At 38.6% G+C, this 19025-nt stretch overlaps 1 long non-coding RNA gene across 2 annotated transcripts; it reads right to left on the reverse strand.

Moving 5' to 3' along the window:
- Window positions 1-943: 943 nt before the first annotated feature.
- Window positions 944-3470, reverse strand: LOC131015640 (uncharacterized). Of its 2 annotated transcripts, XR_009098620.1 has the most exons (4): window positions 3269-3456; window positions 1786-1861; window positions 1363-1580; window positions 944-1194 (listed from the first exon to the last, which is right to left on the reverse strand). It is a non-coding gene; the product is annotated as an uncharacterized LOC131015640 (long non-coding RNA). The 2 variants fall into 2 exon arrangements; XR_009098619.1 differs by having other exon boundaries at window positions 944-1580; window positions 3269-3470.
- Between the last annotated feature and the right edge of the window lie 15555 nt (window positions 3471-19025).

Consider the following 19025-nt stretch of genomic DNA (forward strand, 5'->3'; position numbering starts at 1 on the left):
TAGTTCACAAATTTTGTTTAACTACAACGTAATTTAAACCTTGACCTTTGCATAAGAAAGATCATCTGATCGTGGTCTAATGATACATGTAACTCTGAACTATTATTTCACCTACTTTCTTGTATCTAACCTTCAGTATAAAATAACTGACTAATAAATAATGAGGAAAGGATATAAACTTGATTTTTGAAGATTACTTATGTTGGTCTTGAAGTGATAGTTCTATTGGGAATTATGGAATAAAGCCTACCAATATAGACTTGAACTGCGATAATCATAACTTTGGCGTTAATCATAACTTTACTCACACTAATTTAATAAATAATCATTAACTAAATAATTCTACATGACAATTTAACTAAGCATTCTAATTATTGGTTAGTAGTTAATATTCCCTTATACAAAATTATTAGGCTCAAAATAATAATTCAGCCCAATTAAATAAATTAAGGACCCAATTTAATAATTAAGGCCTAACTTCATATTATTAAACTAACTAATTCAAAGCCCAGCAGCAATATTTCAAACTAAGCCCATTAGATAATTTAGCAGGCCCATCAAGACTTACTGGCCCAAGTACTAATCTATATATATATATATAAGCTCATCCAACTTCACAATTTTTTTCCCGCCCAAAACTAGAGTGTAATTTCTATACCAGTCACTATTTAGTCCTATCTTAAATTTGGTAATTAACAATTAATTAAAGCATTAAATATGATAATTAGTTGATATCATAAATATGTCAATATTGACTAATTCATTCACATATTAATAATCGGTTATATGTATATTGTCACGCCCCAATTCTTCAAACAATAACTATCACTGGGGAGCGACTAATCATTGAAATAAACAAGGGAAAATCCTTGTGAAATCCGAATAAAAGGGATAACAATCGGGCATCGCCCCTTTGGAGGAAGAAAGAGAGATATCCAAGGGATACAATCAATCAACAAACAACTAACTTTAGGATCACAAGTTTAGTTTCACGCTTCGGATAACCAACATACATTAACCAACATACTTGAAATTCAAGAGTCTAGGCTCATCAAAAGATATTGTTTAGAGACATCTCATAAAAGTCTTAAGTCAAGGGAACAAAAGACAGATACTGGCTAGTTTTACAGCGGAAGTCGAAATAAGGAGTTGAACTCTAGCCTCAACTCTGCCCCGTCATCACCAGCCGTTAACCTGAAAAACATTTGAAAATATTTGGGCTAAGTACTAATGTACTTAATGGGCTGCAACTTTAAAACATTTCACAATCTGTAAAAGCAGTTTATCCGATCATACTGACATGACTTAGAAGGTTTTAAAGTGAAATAACTTCTAAGCATGTTAAAACATTTCATAATATACATAATTATTTTGCGTGCGTTTGCACACTCCATTCTGTTACTCGCTGTGATCCCGGACCATTTAGCCACCGACGGATCTCTGTCTCCCGCTGACTTGAACTGAGGGCGTAACCCAGCCAAGTAAAATAAAACCTCGAAAATTAATCCAGACAGGCCTATCATAAACTATGCTCCGGAACACATCCCGTCGAGCACCTTTATAACGCCTCTGGTTAGTGCCTAATGGAGATCAACCCACCGAGTCAGCTAACAAGTGTACACAATTCTCAAACAACGTGTTAGGTCCTAAGAGAACCTCAATTGATTAACTATACGAGCCTTAAACATGGTAGAGTGCACAAAAATATTTATTGGATAAACAGTTTGTATTTCATGAAACATTTAAGCTCATTAGCTCAATCATACATTTGGAAAATAAGCCCACCTGATTAGGTAATGCCTGTCGTTTAATCTTATCTCTGAATCGGAATAGCGGTGCTAGTCCTCACGATCCACGAAGCCTACAAGAAATCTATACTCTTAATAGGTTTCCTTAATCTAATCTTAAGTCAAGGTAAAGTGCTTAACATTTTATGATTCGCTTAGCCGGGTTTTCAAAATGTAATAAATAAATAATGAAAACTAAAATTCTTGAGTTAAGGACACCAACAATATCCTTACTCAAATTCCTTTAATAATTGGATTTATGGATAAAACCAATTAAATCATAAATACTTTTATTGCAAATTAAAGTGCAATATCATGTCATGCTTAGCATAGGTAATTACTTAAAATATGCACATAATAATAATTTAATATTATTATGAAATTTATTCTTTAAAATAATTAATCAAACTCGAAGAAGTCTAATTAATTAAATTATACGTGCAGTCCATTTAAATGAAAGAAGCTGCACAACCCAAATGAATAAATTTAGGCCCAAGGAATTAAATAAAAACATTGGCCCATCTGAAAGGAATAATAAAAGAAGAATGGCCCAATTAAAAGAAATAAACCGGCCCACAACTCAACCCCAACCATAGCCCAACACCCAATTACCCTCCCCTCCTTATCAGACACGCGCGCGCACACACACTTCAGTTTCCCCTTCCCCCCCCCCCCTCCTCTCTTGGTTCAGCCACTCCCCTCACACTCACACCAGACACGCAGCGGCGCCGCCGCGAACGTTCGCCGGAGGAGCAGCGGCGACAAGCCGCCGTCGACTGCGACCCCCCCCCCCCTCTCTCCCTCTGTCCCACTGGACTCGTTCGCTCCCTCTCACTCAACATCCGCAAATCTCTCTCCCTCATTTCTGCCCGGCGATTTCCCCTTCCGACGAGAAGCCGCCGTCGACCACCGTCGTCCCTCCTTGACAACGGCGAAGACCACCGCTGCCGCCTCCCTCCGTCTCTCAATCTCCTCGGTCAGTGGCAGATTTCCACCACCGCCGCCTGAACTCCCTCAAAAAAAACTTCCGGCGACAGCAGCCATGGCTGCCGCCGTCGACTCTCTCCTTCCCTCCACTAACTCAACCCAGCAGAAACACAACACTGCAAGGTCTCGACCCTTGTACCAAAACAGGGGCAGCAACCCGACTCAACAAGCGCAACAAGGCTCAAGACTCCATTTGTTTCAACATACATCAAATCTCTTCTTCTACCTTTCTTTTTCTTTTCTTTTAAAAGTTATGCTTGTAATATATATATAAGCAGTGTATGCATATGTGTATATATGAATGTCATTCTATTGAAACACTTGAAATGTGTTGCTGTGTATATGTCAAATTTATATATGGTTTTGAACAAGCTTGAAACTTGAAGCTTGAAGCTCGATCTATGACCAGAGGTAAAAAGCTTGAACAATACTATTGAAATGAAGGCTCTTATTCATACGAGAAGAATGTAAAGGAACTGATTTGGAAATCTTACTTGTACGTTGGATTCTGTCGAAATGATTTTGGGGAGCCGATGAAAATTTTCAAAATGAGTGAAGTATGTTTCTAATAGATAGAAGAGTGCAGATTGGAGACTATAATTGTGGAGGTTGCAGGTGTAAGTGATGGGGAGGACACATGGTGGCTGATGGGTATGGATGCTGATTGGACAAATAAAATTTCAGGGTCGAATTATCGGAACTGTAATATTTGCTTAGGATTCGCTAATTAAAAGTTCGAAAAAATGCTTGAATGCTAAATTAAATAAATATGCAATGCATATAAATTTAATAACTAAATTTACAAATGTTTTTGTAAATCATTTTTATTGGAATTAAAATAAATTCTTTTTCTCAATTCGGCGTAAATCATCTTAAATCTGAGTTCAAGATTATTCTAAATTTAGCTCGAGGAAACGGGGTATTACATATATACATGTATATAGTCTAATACAGTACATAGCATATGTATGTACATATCAATGTACTTATTTTTTGTGATTTATTTCATATAATATAGATAGTATACAATTAGTACATAACATATGTATATTTATGATGATTTATATATATATTTTGTTTATGGTAATTAGTTCACACCTACAAATATTATAGTATAGTAATTAACGATTCCTTCAAATATATTCATTGTCCATTATATATGATGTAAGAATAATGAATTACTACATTATAACATGAAATATGATAATTTCTCACATAATTTCAAATTTTCAATTATTCCATTAAAATTCTAATTTTTTTTTTTGAAATAGTTATACCAATTATATTTGATCTATAGATTCTAAAAGAATAGTTTTCTTTCTCAAGCAATAAATAACTTTTCTACTAATCTCTTTATCTTTATGTCAACGCTAATCTTCTTATTTTATTCGTTAATTTTTCTACTAATATTCTTATTGTATATAAAAGAAAAATATTCTCATAAATAATAAGTTATATTTTTTCTACTAAAATTAACTTACTAATTTTAGAATTTTTATTTTTTATTTTTTAGTTTGTCTTCATTTCGTCTACTCCAAATCATATTGGTATTTTTTTTGTTATAAATTTTCTATTATTTTAATTAAAATATAGTTAATTTTGTATCTCTAAGATATATTAGTTATATAGATATAAACTATGAACCAAAGATTGGTTAAAATAAATTAAAAGTCACTTTAAGATATAAACTATGAACCATTTTTTGCATTTAGATCATAAAGATCTACAGTGATTTCATCATTTTATTGGATGGTCCTGGGTTCCAATCCCCAATGAGCCCCCCCTCCCCTCCCCCCACCCAAATTCATCACTTTTACTGCAAATGAACTGTCATTGCACCCCACCCGTGCAATACACATGAAATATTTTCGTATTTATATATATATATATATATATATATATATATATATATAAGCACAACCATTTTCAAAAATAGTAAATTATTTTTTCCCGTCAAAAATCACTTTACTATTTTTAGAAATAATTATATTTTTTAATTTTAAATGGCATATCATATTTATGTATTGATAATTTTGGGTCAACAATTAATAATTAATGTTACAATGACATAACTCATGACAACACATTAATTTTAATATTTTAATTGAATGTTATTTCTATGGTGACATGTAATAAACTTAAGAAGATTTACTTATATACAATTAATAATATATTATGTTATATAAATGGTATATTACATACAATATTTGTGTGTGTGTGTGTGTATATATATATATATATATATATCGATTTTAATCTATAATAGATAAGATATTATAGTCTATGAATGTTCATTAATTTAATCTAATAAATATCTATAAAATAATACTATAGAAGGGGCTAAAACATGCAAATATTCTATAGAGATCTGCTCGCTTTAACATAATGTTCATAATATAGCACTTGGCCATATAATTTAGAATATTTGCATGTTTTTGGCACAAGTCAAATAATATGGCCAAGTACTATATTATGACGACTATGTCACAAACTTTGCAACTCCAGCATCAAGTCATGAATGACGCGGGTGACATCATGTTGAACCTCACTGAGGTTTATGGGGAGTCCGAGAGATCTGCTCGCTTTAACATAATGAGAGAAATCTTAGCATGTAAGATGAGCGATGGCAGTTCTGTACACGAGCATGTCATGCACATGATAAATCTTTTTGATAGGCTCGAGTTACTCGGAGGAGGTATCGAAGGGGATGTCAAAGTCGATATCATCCTGAATACTCTCCCCAAGACTTTTGAGAACTTCCGTCTCAATGCCATTATGAGCAAGGCCAACTATACTCTTAACGAGTTGTTGAATGCTCTAGTTATGGCAGAGGGAGTCTTGGGCAAAGGGAAAGAGGTTCTTGTCGCTACCAAGGGATCTGCTTCTTCGTCGAAAGGCGGGAAAAAGAAGTGGAAAGGTCCGAAAGGCAAGGAAGGCAAGGAAGCTAGTGGGAGTAGCAAAGTGGGCGGCCCTACCGGCGGCGTGAAGAAGCCAACGGGAATGGGAAAGTGCTTCAAGTGCGGCAAGACTGGGCACTGGAAGAAAGATTGTTCGGTGCTCAAGGCAAAGGGACAAGGTACGTCACAAGTTTTAGTAACTGAAACATGTTTAGCTTCGTTTTCTACTCATTCTTGGGTAGTGGATACGGGGGCAACTGACCATGTTTGTTACACCTTGCAGGGCTTCAAGCCGACAAGGGAGCTGGGAAATGATAAAATCACCATCTCCATGGGCAACGCGTCGAAGGTCGCAGCTGTTGCAATTGGAGATTTATCTTTATGTTTTGGTGATGACATTTTAGTTTTGAGAGATATTTTATATGTGTCGGAGTTTCGGCGGAACATAATTTATGTTTCAAAATTAATTTTGGATGGATATTCAGTTACTTTTGATAGAGGTGTTTCTATCATGAAAAATAACATGATTATTTGTTCCGAAATTTTGAACAACTCTCTCTATACTATTACATGTCCAATTAATAATTCTGTCCATGTTGCTTCTACATCACAAATTTGTCCAAATCCAAATAAAAGGAAATACTTTTCTCATGAACAATATACACATGCTTGGCACCTAAGGTTAGGCCACATCAATCTAAAAAGGATCCAAAGGCTCGTGTCGAATGGAATTTTGAAACATTTTCAAGCTGTTCCATTTAGAACCTGTGAATCCTGTATAGAAGGAAAGATGACGGCAAAGCCTTTTAAGGCAAAGGGGAATAGGCCTCACATGTGTTGGAATTGATTCACTCTGACTTGTGTGGACCGATGTCCACAAAAGCTCGTGGAGGGTATGAGTATTTCGTCACTTTCATTGACGATTACTCAAGATATGGGTATATTTACTTACTTCAACACAAGTCTGAATGCTTTGAGAAATTCAAAGAATTCAAGGCGGAAGTGGAGAAGAGATTGGGTAAATCTATCAAGTCATTGCAGTCTGATCGCGGTGGCGAATACCTCGGAAACGAATTTAAGCAATACTTGTCAGATTCTGGGATTACATCCCAATTGACTGCACCGGGTACTCCTCAACAGAATGGTGTAGCGGAGAGAAAAAATAGAACTCTTTTGGAAATGGTACGATCAATGATGAGTTATGCATCGTTGCCTATTTCGTTTTGGGAATATGCCTTGGAAATAGCAGCTTACTTGCTGAATCTAGTACCGTCCAAGTCTGTGCCTAAGACTCCTATTGAATTATGGTCAGGGCGAAAGCCCAGCTTGCATCATATAAAGATATGGGGTTGTCCTGAATACGTGCTTGACAAAGAGGCAAAGAAATTGGAACCTAGATGCGAAGTAATGCTGTTTGTAGGATATCCAAGGGGAACGAAAGGTGGTTATTTCTATAATCCTAAGGATCAGAAAGTGGTTGTTAGCACCAACGCACGATTCTTGGAACAGGATTATATAGATAAACACAAGTCAAAGTCCGAGATTGTCCTTCAAGAAATCGAAGGCAATGGACAGGCGATTCCACCACCCCAGCCAAGTGTGCAAGTGAATGCACCACAGGACATTGCATAAACCATTGTCACAGCTGTACCACCACCACTTTGTCGTAGTGGGAGGGTTATCGTCCAACCCGATCGATTTATGTTATTGGGAGAATCTTCGAATCTTATTCGTGTTAATGAACAAAAGGATATCGACCCTGATAACTTTAGACAAGCGATGGAAGATTTAGATGCAGATTCTTGGTACGACGCCATGGTTTTTGAAATAGAATCCATGACTGCTATGGATGTATACGAGAAAACTGAATTACCAGATGGCTTTTTAGCTATAGGTAGTAGGTGGGTATACAAGAGAAAAAAGAGATTCGGATGGCAAAGTCGCGGCTTTTAAAGCTAGACTGGTGGCGAAAGGTTATACCCAAGAACAGGGTATAGACTATGATGAAACCTTTTCGTCGGTTGCCATGCTTAAGTCCATCCGAATACTCCTTGCCATAGCAGCCCACATGAACCTTGAGGTTTGGCAAATGGATGTCAAGACCGCTTTCTTAAACGATTTCCTTGAAGAAGAAAGGGACATCTATATGCAGCAACCCGAAGGGTTTGTGAAGAAGGGCGAAGAGCATCTTGTATGGAAGTCCATTTATGGACTTAAGCAAGCTTCGAGGTCATGGAACAAAACATTTTGACGAGGTCATTAAATCCTATGGATTTACTCGTTGTGAGAACGAAAGTTGCATGTACCGTTTAGATGCCAATGGTGACGTGGTTTTCCTTGCACTTTATGTAGATGATATCCTCCTCATTGGCAACAATATGGCGCTATTATCGGACATAAAGAAGTGGTTATCCGAATAGTTTCAAATGAAGGACTTAGGAGATGCAGCGTACATCCTGGGGATCGAGGTTGTTCGTGATCATCAGAAAAGGATGTTGAGCTTATCTCAAGCGTCCTACATTGATACTGTGATTGCTCGTTTTAACATGCAAACTGCCAAGAAAGGATTGCTACCTTTCAGACATGGCATTCCTCTGTCTAAGGACATGTGTCCTAAGACGCCTAGTGAGGTTGAGGAAATGAGGAAGGTACCATATGCTTCCGCTGTAGGTAGCCTCATGTATGCGGTGTTTTGCACGAGACCTGATATTTGCTATGTCGTTGGCATGGTTGCGAGATATCAGTCAAACCCTGGACCAGGACACTGGACTGCGGTAAAGCATATTCTCAAGTACCTGAAAAGGACTCGAGACTATAGGCTAGTTTACAGTCAGACAGTCTAACTCCTTTGGGTTATACCGATTCAGATTTCCAGGCTGACCGGGATGAGAAGAGATCTACCTCTGGTTATGTGTTTACCTTGGGAGGTGGAGCCGTATCATGGCGGAGTGCAAAGCAGAAGTGCATTGCAGACTCCACCATGGAAGCCGAGTATGTAGCTGCTTCCGAAGCTGCTAAAGAGGCTGTATGGTTCCGGAACTACCTCTTGGATCTAGGAGTGGTACCTAATTTGCCTAAGAGTATCATAATTTATTGTGATAACTCGGGTGCAGTGGCAAATTCTACGGAACCCAGGACCCACAAGGCGACCAAACACATAGAGAGAAAGTACCACATCATACGAGAAATCATACACAGATGAGATGTGCTGGTTGAGAATATCAATACTTTGGAGAACTTAGCGGATCCTTTCACAAAGAGTTTACCGCAGAAGGCCTACGAGAAGCATGCTCGAGGGATGAGATTGCGGTTGATGCCACCCACTTAGAGAAACTTTCAGTATAAGTGGAAGAAGTGATAGTGTTGTAATAGCTGGTATTTATACACATTGTATACTAAAAGTTTGCTTTAGTATAAGTGGGAGATTGTTGGATTTGTATACTGAAAGCAAGAACGTTTTATGTTTGTATACAATGTTTTCTGTGTTCACTATTTAATCTCCTGTCTGATTGTGTTCATGATTGCATATGTATGTTCTTTATCTCTATTTAAGTAGATTATATGGTGTGTTGTAGATCATAGAAGACCATATAATTGGAATAACCTTAAGAGATATAAAATGATCACAGCCGAAATGACTCTAGGACGAGTCGTTGGTTTAGGCTGCAGTATAGATGGAAGGAGTTTGTCTTGACTACTTGTCTGTACTGGTACGTCATAACGTATTGATAGAATCACAGTGAGATGTATTCTTCTATCTGACATAAGTGAAGAATCTAGATCTCGGTGACTTAATAGAATCTTAATACTAATGTTAGGTCCGGAGGGTCTCGAATAGGTGTATGGGAGGGGGGGAATACACCTATGGGCTATTTTCTCCTCTAAAACAGAGGGATCTCAAGATAGAGATCAAAACGAAACTTTACAAGCAAACTAAGACACCTGTTAACAGAAAGGAGTTTTGACCAAACAGGGTTAACGACAGATACTGAAAAGCTCTTCCGTAAGGAGTTATCAGTTAAGTCACTGGAACTTAACTGATGCACGTTAAGGCTTCAGTCGAGTTTACTAAAACAGAGATGATATCGCTCTTCCTGACTATCAGAGGATAGATCAGTCAGACTGATATCATACGCAGCGAAAATAACTTTGTTTCATAATAACCTCGATTGAGCACGTTGTTAGTCTTAGGTTTCTCTTTGCAGTTAATCAGAATTCAGTTTATCAAATGTAAGAACACAAGTAAGAATGTAAAACTGAAAGCTGTAAATAATACAGAGACTTTTACGTGGTTCGGAAAATACTTCCTACATCCACGGTCGGTTGATCAGACCAACAATCCACTCCGCAAGTGCTTAACTGGTGCACTGCAAACCGAACCGTGTGCTTGCCGGGTGCATACAACCGTACCACTGAAGATTCCACTCTTCAGTGCCAACACTTCACTCACGTTGAATTTCTCACTTCTAGCACGACCTTGCACTAGGATCTCACGGAGTCAGAGTACCTTCCTGAACTCCTTTTCACTCAAACACTCGATTCTAACTCGAATGGAGGTTTGAAATCCTGTCAACTAAACTTCAAAGAACAAGTTCTTTTGGAGCTGGTTTGACCCAGGCTTCTGGGTAAACAGATGTTTGCCTAAGGTCTAAGAGAATGTGTGTAATCAGCAGTGAATGATTTTTAGCTTTAGAATTCTCTTCTTCGATTCAAGCTTTGGAAAGTTAGGCTTTGGGCTGAGTCGCAATTTTGGCAGAGCTTCAGCTTGTGTTGTTGAATCGGTGAAGATTGAAGTGATCCTCGAGCGCTATTTATAGGAGAGGTCTTGAATAGATCCGTTGGCGGAGAACGTCTTCAAGATTTCTTCAGTTGGAGAGCTTTTCGAATTTGGGCTGAGGTATCAATCTTCGAGGTTCCTTGTTTGGTGGGAACGACTATGTTGAAGAGCAGGAGATGTGATGTCTCTGATAAAGTAGCCACCAAATAGGAATGACCTCTACAGAGAGGGATGATCCTGAGATCTCTGCATTTAATGCGGCTATACTTTTTGAGTACGTGGCTTCCTTTGAACGTTGGAAATTCAGTCCGAGGAAGAATGTTTAACTGAGACTTAACTTTAGTATCAGTCCGTTGAATCCACGCGGCACGCATTAAGTAATCAGTTCCAAACTGATTCTTCAACTGATACTTCAGTTGGTATCTTCAGTCTTCAGTCTTCAGTCCTTCGTCCTTCAGTCTTCAGTCTTCAGAACCGCTAACTAAACTAGAAACGAACTCTAACACTTGAGTTCAAAAGGTTCTAGTCTATTATAGTTAAGTCCTATGGATTTTGGTATCATCAAAATAAGGATTAGGATATTCCATAAATTTCCCAACAATTTCCCCCTTTTTGATGATGCCAAAACCACACAACAGTTCTAGACACACAACAGACTGAACTCAGAGCACAAGTCCTAAAACAGGGTGAATACTATTCCCCTTTAACAATGGAACCTAAGAACTTGTACTAAGAGTAAGAACACAACAGTTCTAACATAGAACGATGAGAAAACAGAAAAATATTAATCAGAGTCTGGACAAAGAGTCATTGTCTTCAGGTTGAGATCAAAAGAAGTTCTTTTCATTAAAAGTAAGACTGATAAGATATCAGTCTTAATTACAGAGCAAGAAAAGAAAAACTTCTTAAGAACACAGAACAGAGATCTAAGGTTTCTGTCCATACAAGCTAAAGACTGCATTCCAGATATTGTTGAGAGCCTCTGAATGGACATTAGTAGGTACCTTCCAGATCTTGCAGATGCTTTCGACTTCTCTTTTGATGGAATCTTTGTTCACGCCGTTTCTTGTTCTTGGAGGGCAGACAGTCTTCATCAGCGTATTTGCAGTCGAAATCCTAGCTTTTCTCTGACCATCCTGCATTCTCTCAACCATTGCTCTTTCAGGCCAATTGACAAGGAAGTATTTCCAAGCTTCAATTTGAAATTCTCTGCTCCTGTCGAGGTTTGCGAAGACAACCCATTTGGTGTAGCTTTCTTTAAGCTTTTCCCACCATTCATTCATTTCTGAAGGCATCCAACGATCTTGTCTTTCACATCTATCCAGGTGAGATGCCAAGAGGCCTTCACTGATGTATTGAACAATCCTTTGTTGATCTTGAAGGCTCTGTTGAAAGGGTTGTTTGATTTCTTCGCCCATGGAGAGAGCTTTCTTGGCCTTCGGCTCTGAGGATGAGCTTTCTTCTCTTGGTCACTTCCTACTGAGGTCCCTTGAGACAGAGGGAGCTTGAGTAGTACCGGAGAAGATGGCTTGTGCCCTGGCAAAGTCTTGTGCCAGTTCTTTGGGCAAGGAAGGTTCCAAATACTCTTCCCCCTTTTTGGCATCATCGCGAGGGACAGATCTAACCTTCGTCTGCAGATCCTTGATATCACTCAGCATTGATTGCATGATCGAAGAGTTGGAGGACTCTTGAACACATTTCAGCTCACTTTCAACTTTAGCCAAACGAACGAGAATCAGTCGAAGTTCTTGCGCGATCATCAGTTGAGCATCAGTAGAAGTCATGAATTCTGTCATGAACTCTATGCGCATGTTTCTGAGCTTATCTTGAATCTCAAGAAGTTACTCCTTGGATTTGATTTCGGCTTCCAAGACGAATTGATGAATCTCCTTGAGCTCTGACTTAATCTTTTGTAAGTCATCTTGGATTAGATCTCTTTGGAAGGTGAGATGACTGATTTCAGCTCGATTGATTCTTCTTTGGAGTTCAATGAGGCGAGCATCGTGATGGATCATGTCATCTTTGGCTTGGGCTTCAACCGCTGTGAGATGCCTTGTGAACTTTGCTCCATAGATATCTTGTCGCTCATTTTCATGCTTCAGTGTGTCAATTGTAAACTGCTGTTCGGCGATGATATCTAGCAGGGCATCTATCGGATTCTCAGTTCCTTCCGGTATGTTGAGCTTAGCTTTGACAGGTTCTCTCCTTTTCCACTCAGTTAGAAAACCATCAGTGTCAACATTCGAGTCATATCAGATGACACCGGGTCGGCGAGAAATTTCGATGATTTCCTCAAGTTGCTCAGGCAAAGCATCGACGACTTGCTCTGGTTGATCAGTGGGAGCAGATGGTGTCTGTGCTGGTCCTTGGGAGGTGGAAGCCTCATCAGTGATTGAGGAAACATTGGCTGTGGCGACATCATCTCTGGGAGGAGTAGAACGGAGAACTTCTTCTTTAGAAGGCGCGGGAGCATACATACGCTCTTGACTGATGTTGAGGCCCTTGGAATGATTGGGCTCATCAGTGTTGAAGAGAGGTGGTGAAGATGGTCGAGGAGTCTCTGTGATATCCTCAATTTGAACTTCTGGAGACGAGGGATCAACAGTGTCAGCTGATTGCATTTCTGTTGCTGGCAAGGAGCAAGGAGGTGCAGCTATATTAACATCACTGGGTTGAATATCCTCAACGGAGGATGGTAGAACAGTTGATGTCTCAAACTGCAACTGACTGATCGGATCAGTCATCAGTTGCTCTAGAGAAGTGATGTCAGCTGCAGAGTCCGCTTGAGGAGCAGTCTCAGATGCAGGTGCTTCTCGGAGATGGATCTTAGAAATTGGATCCTAATGAAGTGGCGATGCAGTGGGTAAATCATCTGCAGGCTCAGGGATTGTAGACTCTTCAGAGACTTTGGATGTGCCAGCATCGTTGTTGAATGGAGTTGAGCTCCTGGAATAACCGATGGAATCCAGATAATCCATGGCGAATCTATCAAATCCATAGATGATATCCCAGACTCTTGTGATTTGAAAGAGGCTGATTAAGGATGCCTCTTCAATTTCAAACGAGTCTTCAGTTTCAGCGTTTTGAAGACTGTTGATCTGAGGGCAGGGTGTCGTCTTCAGGAAAGTGTAGGTGAGAAGTCTATGAAAGTTCTGATAGACTTCTAGAGATGTATCAAAATCACCAAAAAGACGTCGGAGGTGATTTGTTGCATCTTGTTGAGCTTCGGACTGTAGTTCAACGATTGCTTGGCTTTTATCAGATAGACCAGTGGGTGTTGATTCTGAGATAGTTTCCAAAACAGTTTTGCCTTTAGATTTAGGAGAGATAGACTTTCTGGAGGCAGTTGTTGGCTTTGATTTGGAGATTTTCTTGGATGTCGTTTTTGGAAGGGTAGAACGAGATTGACGGGGCATATTTGTGAGGATGAAAGGATTTGAAGCAGGGGGTTCAGGGACTTCTGATTCAGTTGACTCAGGGGAGGAGAGAGTGATTACCTTCATTTTAGAAGAAGGTTTGGGTCCACCTTTTGCAACTTTGAGAAGTCGGAATTTGTCTGAAAATGATAGCATCTTCGGTCAGTAGACATTGGGATGATCCTTTGTCCCGTGAATGATGAACAGGGATACCCTGTTTTCCTGTCGAAGTAGATTTGCTGGCCTTGTGTTCTGACGTTCGCTGAAGAGGTGGTTGAGATACGCCTCTTCCCAGTTGAAGGGTCCGTCCTTCAGTAGAGCAGCCAGAATGTTTTTCTGAGGCTGAGAGGCCTTGTTAGGCGTTCCTGTTGCGCCTATCTAGCATTTTTGTATGATCTTATTCTTCAACTGATACTTCAGTTGGTATCAGTTCCGAACTGATTCTTCAACTGATACTTCACGCATTAAGTAATCAGTTTCGAACTGATTCTTCAACTGATACTTCAGTTGGTATCTTCAGTCTTCAGTCTTCAGTCCTTCGTCCTTCCGTCTTCAGTCTTTAGAACCGCTAACTAAACTCGAAACGAACTCACACTTGAGTTCAAAAGGTTCTAGTCTATTATAGTTAAGTCCTATGGATTTTGGTATCATCAAAACAAGGATTAGGATATTCCATAAATTTCCCAACAACTAATAAGATTTCAAATATATATGTTGATTCGTATATCACTTTGACTTACTATGGGTGAGAGTTATATAGTAACTTGAGTACTCTGTATCTTGGGTGATAGCGGTCAATATATGATATCTGATTATCTGTATTAGTACCCGTATCCGATATAGGTTAATGACATCCCCTTAAGAAGCTCAACATGGATTATTGCGTTAAACCCTGCAGGTTGATTAAGTTCAGACGCAATAATAAAGTTTGAGTGGTACTGCTTAAGGATTACAAAGAGATTAATTAATTTAAGCTATCAGAGCTCTAATTAATTAATGGATGTCAGATATTTTAAATATGGAGATTTAATAAGTCTAAATACAAGCCCCGACTCATCACCGGCAATAAAGGGGTAAGTCAGTATTGATTCTCTAGTGGAATGAATTAATACTTATGAATTAATTATGATCTGGGCTGATCATAGAAATTAATTCATTAGAGGCCCATCTTTATTCCTTGTATCTGGTCCTTGGACTGGCCCAAAGTCTCATGTGCCCTAGTAGGAAAGAATTTTCGCCTATCACAGTTTTGGTGCCCTAGGATTGTATTTTGTCTTTAAATACAGCTGTCTGCTCTCAGGAAAAACACACACGATATTTAGGGTTTTTCGAGAGCAGCAGTAGGGCGCTAACTTGAGAAGGCCGATTCTCCCTTGGGAGCTTTCACAGCTCGTTGTCCATCCAACGGTGAAAGCTGAGCGGGATATAATTTAGAAGATCAGAACTGGAGTCTTTCAACTCAATCATCGACAGCCTCTGCATACAATTCTCAAGTAAGTAATTCTAACTCCTATGTGCAGCACTTAAATTTCTAGGAGCATGTTAGGAATTAATCGTTGTATGGTGAATTAAGATATCCGAGAAACGATCCTATCGGGGCTATAATCCTTCACGTGCATCGCACGGGAGCAAAACTAGTTAAAAGTATACATCTCTCTCTCCCTCTCCACTCTGCCGTCTCCCTATCCCTCTCCTTCCCCCCTCATTACCTCCTCTTTTCCCCACATCAGAAATAGATCTAGGGTTTTTAATTTCTTTCGAATTCTGCTCCTCCGGTGAACTCCGCCACCACCGCCCTCTCTGTCTCAGGTCATTTCTCTCTCAAGATCTCTCTCTCTCTCTCTCGCTCTCTCTCTCTCTCTCCTGTTCACGGCGGCGCATGCAGCCTGCCCCTCTCTCCCATCTCCCTTTCGCATCTATCTTTGTCTCTCGCCTCTGTCGGCTGTCGTTGCCACCGCGGAGCGCGGACTGCCGTGGAGAGGCTAGTTTTAATATGTCAAATTAATAAATCTCTAACTATTTCTTATTTCAGGAATCGACCGAGCGTCCTGATTCGAGACGTCCCTTGATATTACTGCCCAAGATTCTACCTTTGTTTTGTTATTAATCTGTTTGCTTATTCGATTATTGAGAAACTGAAATTATGATGGTAGGGAGGAATGATTGTGGTTGAGTTGTATTTGGGATGGCTGTTAAGATTTGCAGAATGTGGAAAATGGTCAGACGTGAGAGAGAAGAGACTTATACTGTCTCTGAGTCGGTTGTAACTAATCTGAATTAATAAATACTCATCTGGATTAATAAATTTAATAATATAGTTTACGCTAATAAGGCTGATTAATATTATAGTTGGGCTTGGACCATATTTTAAACAAAGCCACTAGCCCAAATAATAACTATTGGGTTTTTTTTATTATTTCCTTAACACCCTCTGGATCCAAATAAGGGCTACTGCTCTTATTAAGTATGCTCACAAACTTGGTTAAAAAAAAATTGAAGGTACTTGGACTTTGAATAAAATTTGAGACTTTAGCCCGTCTCTTAAATAATAAAGTCTTTGGTGCAATTAATCAAATATATCTAGTTTATTGAGAATCGATACTTCTACTTAACTATATATAACAAATAATAATATAGTTAAGGTGGGGCTACTACACAACCGCACCATCGCCGACTGCCTTTATTGAAAATCAGTTCGAAGAGTTTGGACTTTACATCGGGATTTGAAAATCATTTAGAATTTTGAAATTTCAACCTTACCTTTTACGAATAATCTCATAACTTACCAGTTTCGCTCTGTCGGCACGCCATAGGATGTCAGCTCCACGCTACGTGCTATATATCATATTTTGAATATTTTGAATAACGATAGTTTAGCGTTACGTACGAGCGCATCGTATTGCTATCTATTATCATAAATAACGATTTTTTTTTCGTTGCGTATGAGCGCATCATAAACAACACCACTATATACAACAATTTTTTTGGGGTATAGATAACAGAGTTTCTCCGTTATCTATATGCGAAATTATGGTAGTGTCTGGGTGTATTTTGTCTTGAAAGGACTTGGAAACCACTTGCCACGTGTCATGTTTTAGCGCGCCACATGTGCAAAATATGGTCCAAATTTTGTACTATATACTACCCAAGGACATGGTACTACCTTAATCCAATCCCGGTGCAAAATCCATACACATCTTTCCCCATCATCTGTTAGGTTTGTTTGGATCAAGTCTTTTTGCCTCTGCTGTTGTTACATGTATATTACGAGTATGACCTTTGAGTCCAGTATTCCACTTAGGTTTGCCATCTCCTTCTGTCATGGTAAAATAGGTATTACATTTTTTACTCTCTCCTACAACTAGTCCCCCTATTCTAGAGGACTGCCATAAGGTGTTGTCCTTTGGAGTAGGAAATTCTTTTATGTTTTTTTTACGCATGAGTGAGACGCAATTTGCGTGTATGTCCTTTTGATATGCCTCGTTGAAATTAAGTCTACGACTAGTCTAGCTACTCTAGAGAACCGCTATAGGTGTTGTCCTGTGAAGTAGGAAATTGTTGGGAAATAAGAAGAAATATCATACTCATTGTTTTGATGATTCCAAAACCCCTAGATACTTTTGTAATTGTTTAGAATCTTCTTGAACTCAACTGTTGGAGTTCATTTTTCTAGTATAGACTGAAGACCAAAGCACTAAAGTCGCAAGAACTGAAAACACATGTACTAAAGACCAAAGCACCGATGTTTAAAGGACTGAAGACCAACAACTGAAAACCGAAGAACTGAAGACCGAAGAATGAAGTATGAAGGACTGAAGTGCACCTGAATTAAATGCTAAAGTTAATGAAGCATCTGCACTGAAGTACAAGTGTTAGGAAAACACTTCAGTACACCTGATCAGTCGAGGAGCATTCAATACAACTGAAGAGAATGTTCTGATTTAAAACCTCGGACTGATAATGCATGATGCGGACTGAAGTTTAAGTTAAGCACAACACACTCAGTGTTAACAAATGACAACTTCAAAACTTCCAGTACACGCCGCATTTAATGTTCAGGACATCGCATTTCATGCAATGATATGGTGAATCGTCCTGCAACCTGCAGAGTTTCCCTTTCTGTGTTACCTTACACTGTAACACTATCTCCTAAGCTCAGAAAGGCCATGCCTCTTTCGGCGTAAAGGAGATAGATGACGAAGACTGAAGGGTTGTATACTGAAAGCAAGACTTTATGCTTGTATACATTGATTCCTTAGTTCACTGTGATTCTTCTATCTGAAATATTGTTATTGTATAATCCTATTATAGTCCAATTTATCTCATACTATAGATTATATGGTGTGTTGTAGATCACAGAAGATCATATAATTGGAAAAAGTTGAGATATAAATTGAGTTCACAATCGAGGCAACTTGGACGAGTTGCTGATTTAGATTGTAGCATAAATGGATAAATAGTTTGTCTTAGCTATTTATTTATGCTAGTACCTTCGTGTATTGAACAGGATCACAGTGAGATGAATTCTTATATTTTGACTAATTAAGAATCAAGATCTCGGCGACTTAAATAGTCTTAACCTTAGTTGGATTAATCGGTGTGAATAATAGATTGACTATTGCTTTGATTTATCATGGGTGAGAGTTCTCTTGAAGCTCAATATACTCGACACTTTGGGTGATAGCAATTATTATTTGACATGCGATTATATTGCAATAAGGATCTGTGATAGCAATTATTATTTGACATGCGATTATATTGCAATAAGGATCTGTGTCCTGCTAATAACAAGATGATAATATCCTCTCGAGAAACTTAATAAGTTTATCATATTAAACCCTGCAGGTGGAATTAGTTCCGATACGATAATAAGTTTAAGTGGTAGCACTCGAGATGTCGTTTATAATTAAACGACTAATTAATTAATTAATTGATCGTCAGAGGAATTAATTAATTAGTTAATATTGAATATCTTAAACACGGAGATTAATTAAGTCTAATGCTAGCCCTGACTCACCTAAAGAGTAAAGAGGTAAATCAGTATTAATTTTCTAGTGGAATAAATTAATACTCGTGTCTCGATTTTATTCTGGGCTGAATAAGAAAATCGAGCATTGGGAGGCCAAACTTTATTCAAGCTAGTAGATCCCCGCTTGGCTCA

The sequence above is a fragment of the Salvia miltiorrhiza genome, chromosome 3, assembly GCF_028751815.1.
Source record: "Salvia miltiorrhiza cultivar Shanhuang (shh) chromosome 3, IMPLAD_Smil_shh, whole genome shotgun sequence".
Lineage (NCBI taxonomy): Eukaryota > Viridiplantae > Streptophyta > Magnoliopsida > Lamiales > Lamiaceae > Salvia > Salvia miltiorrhiza.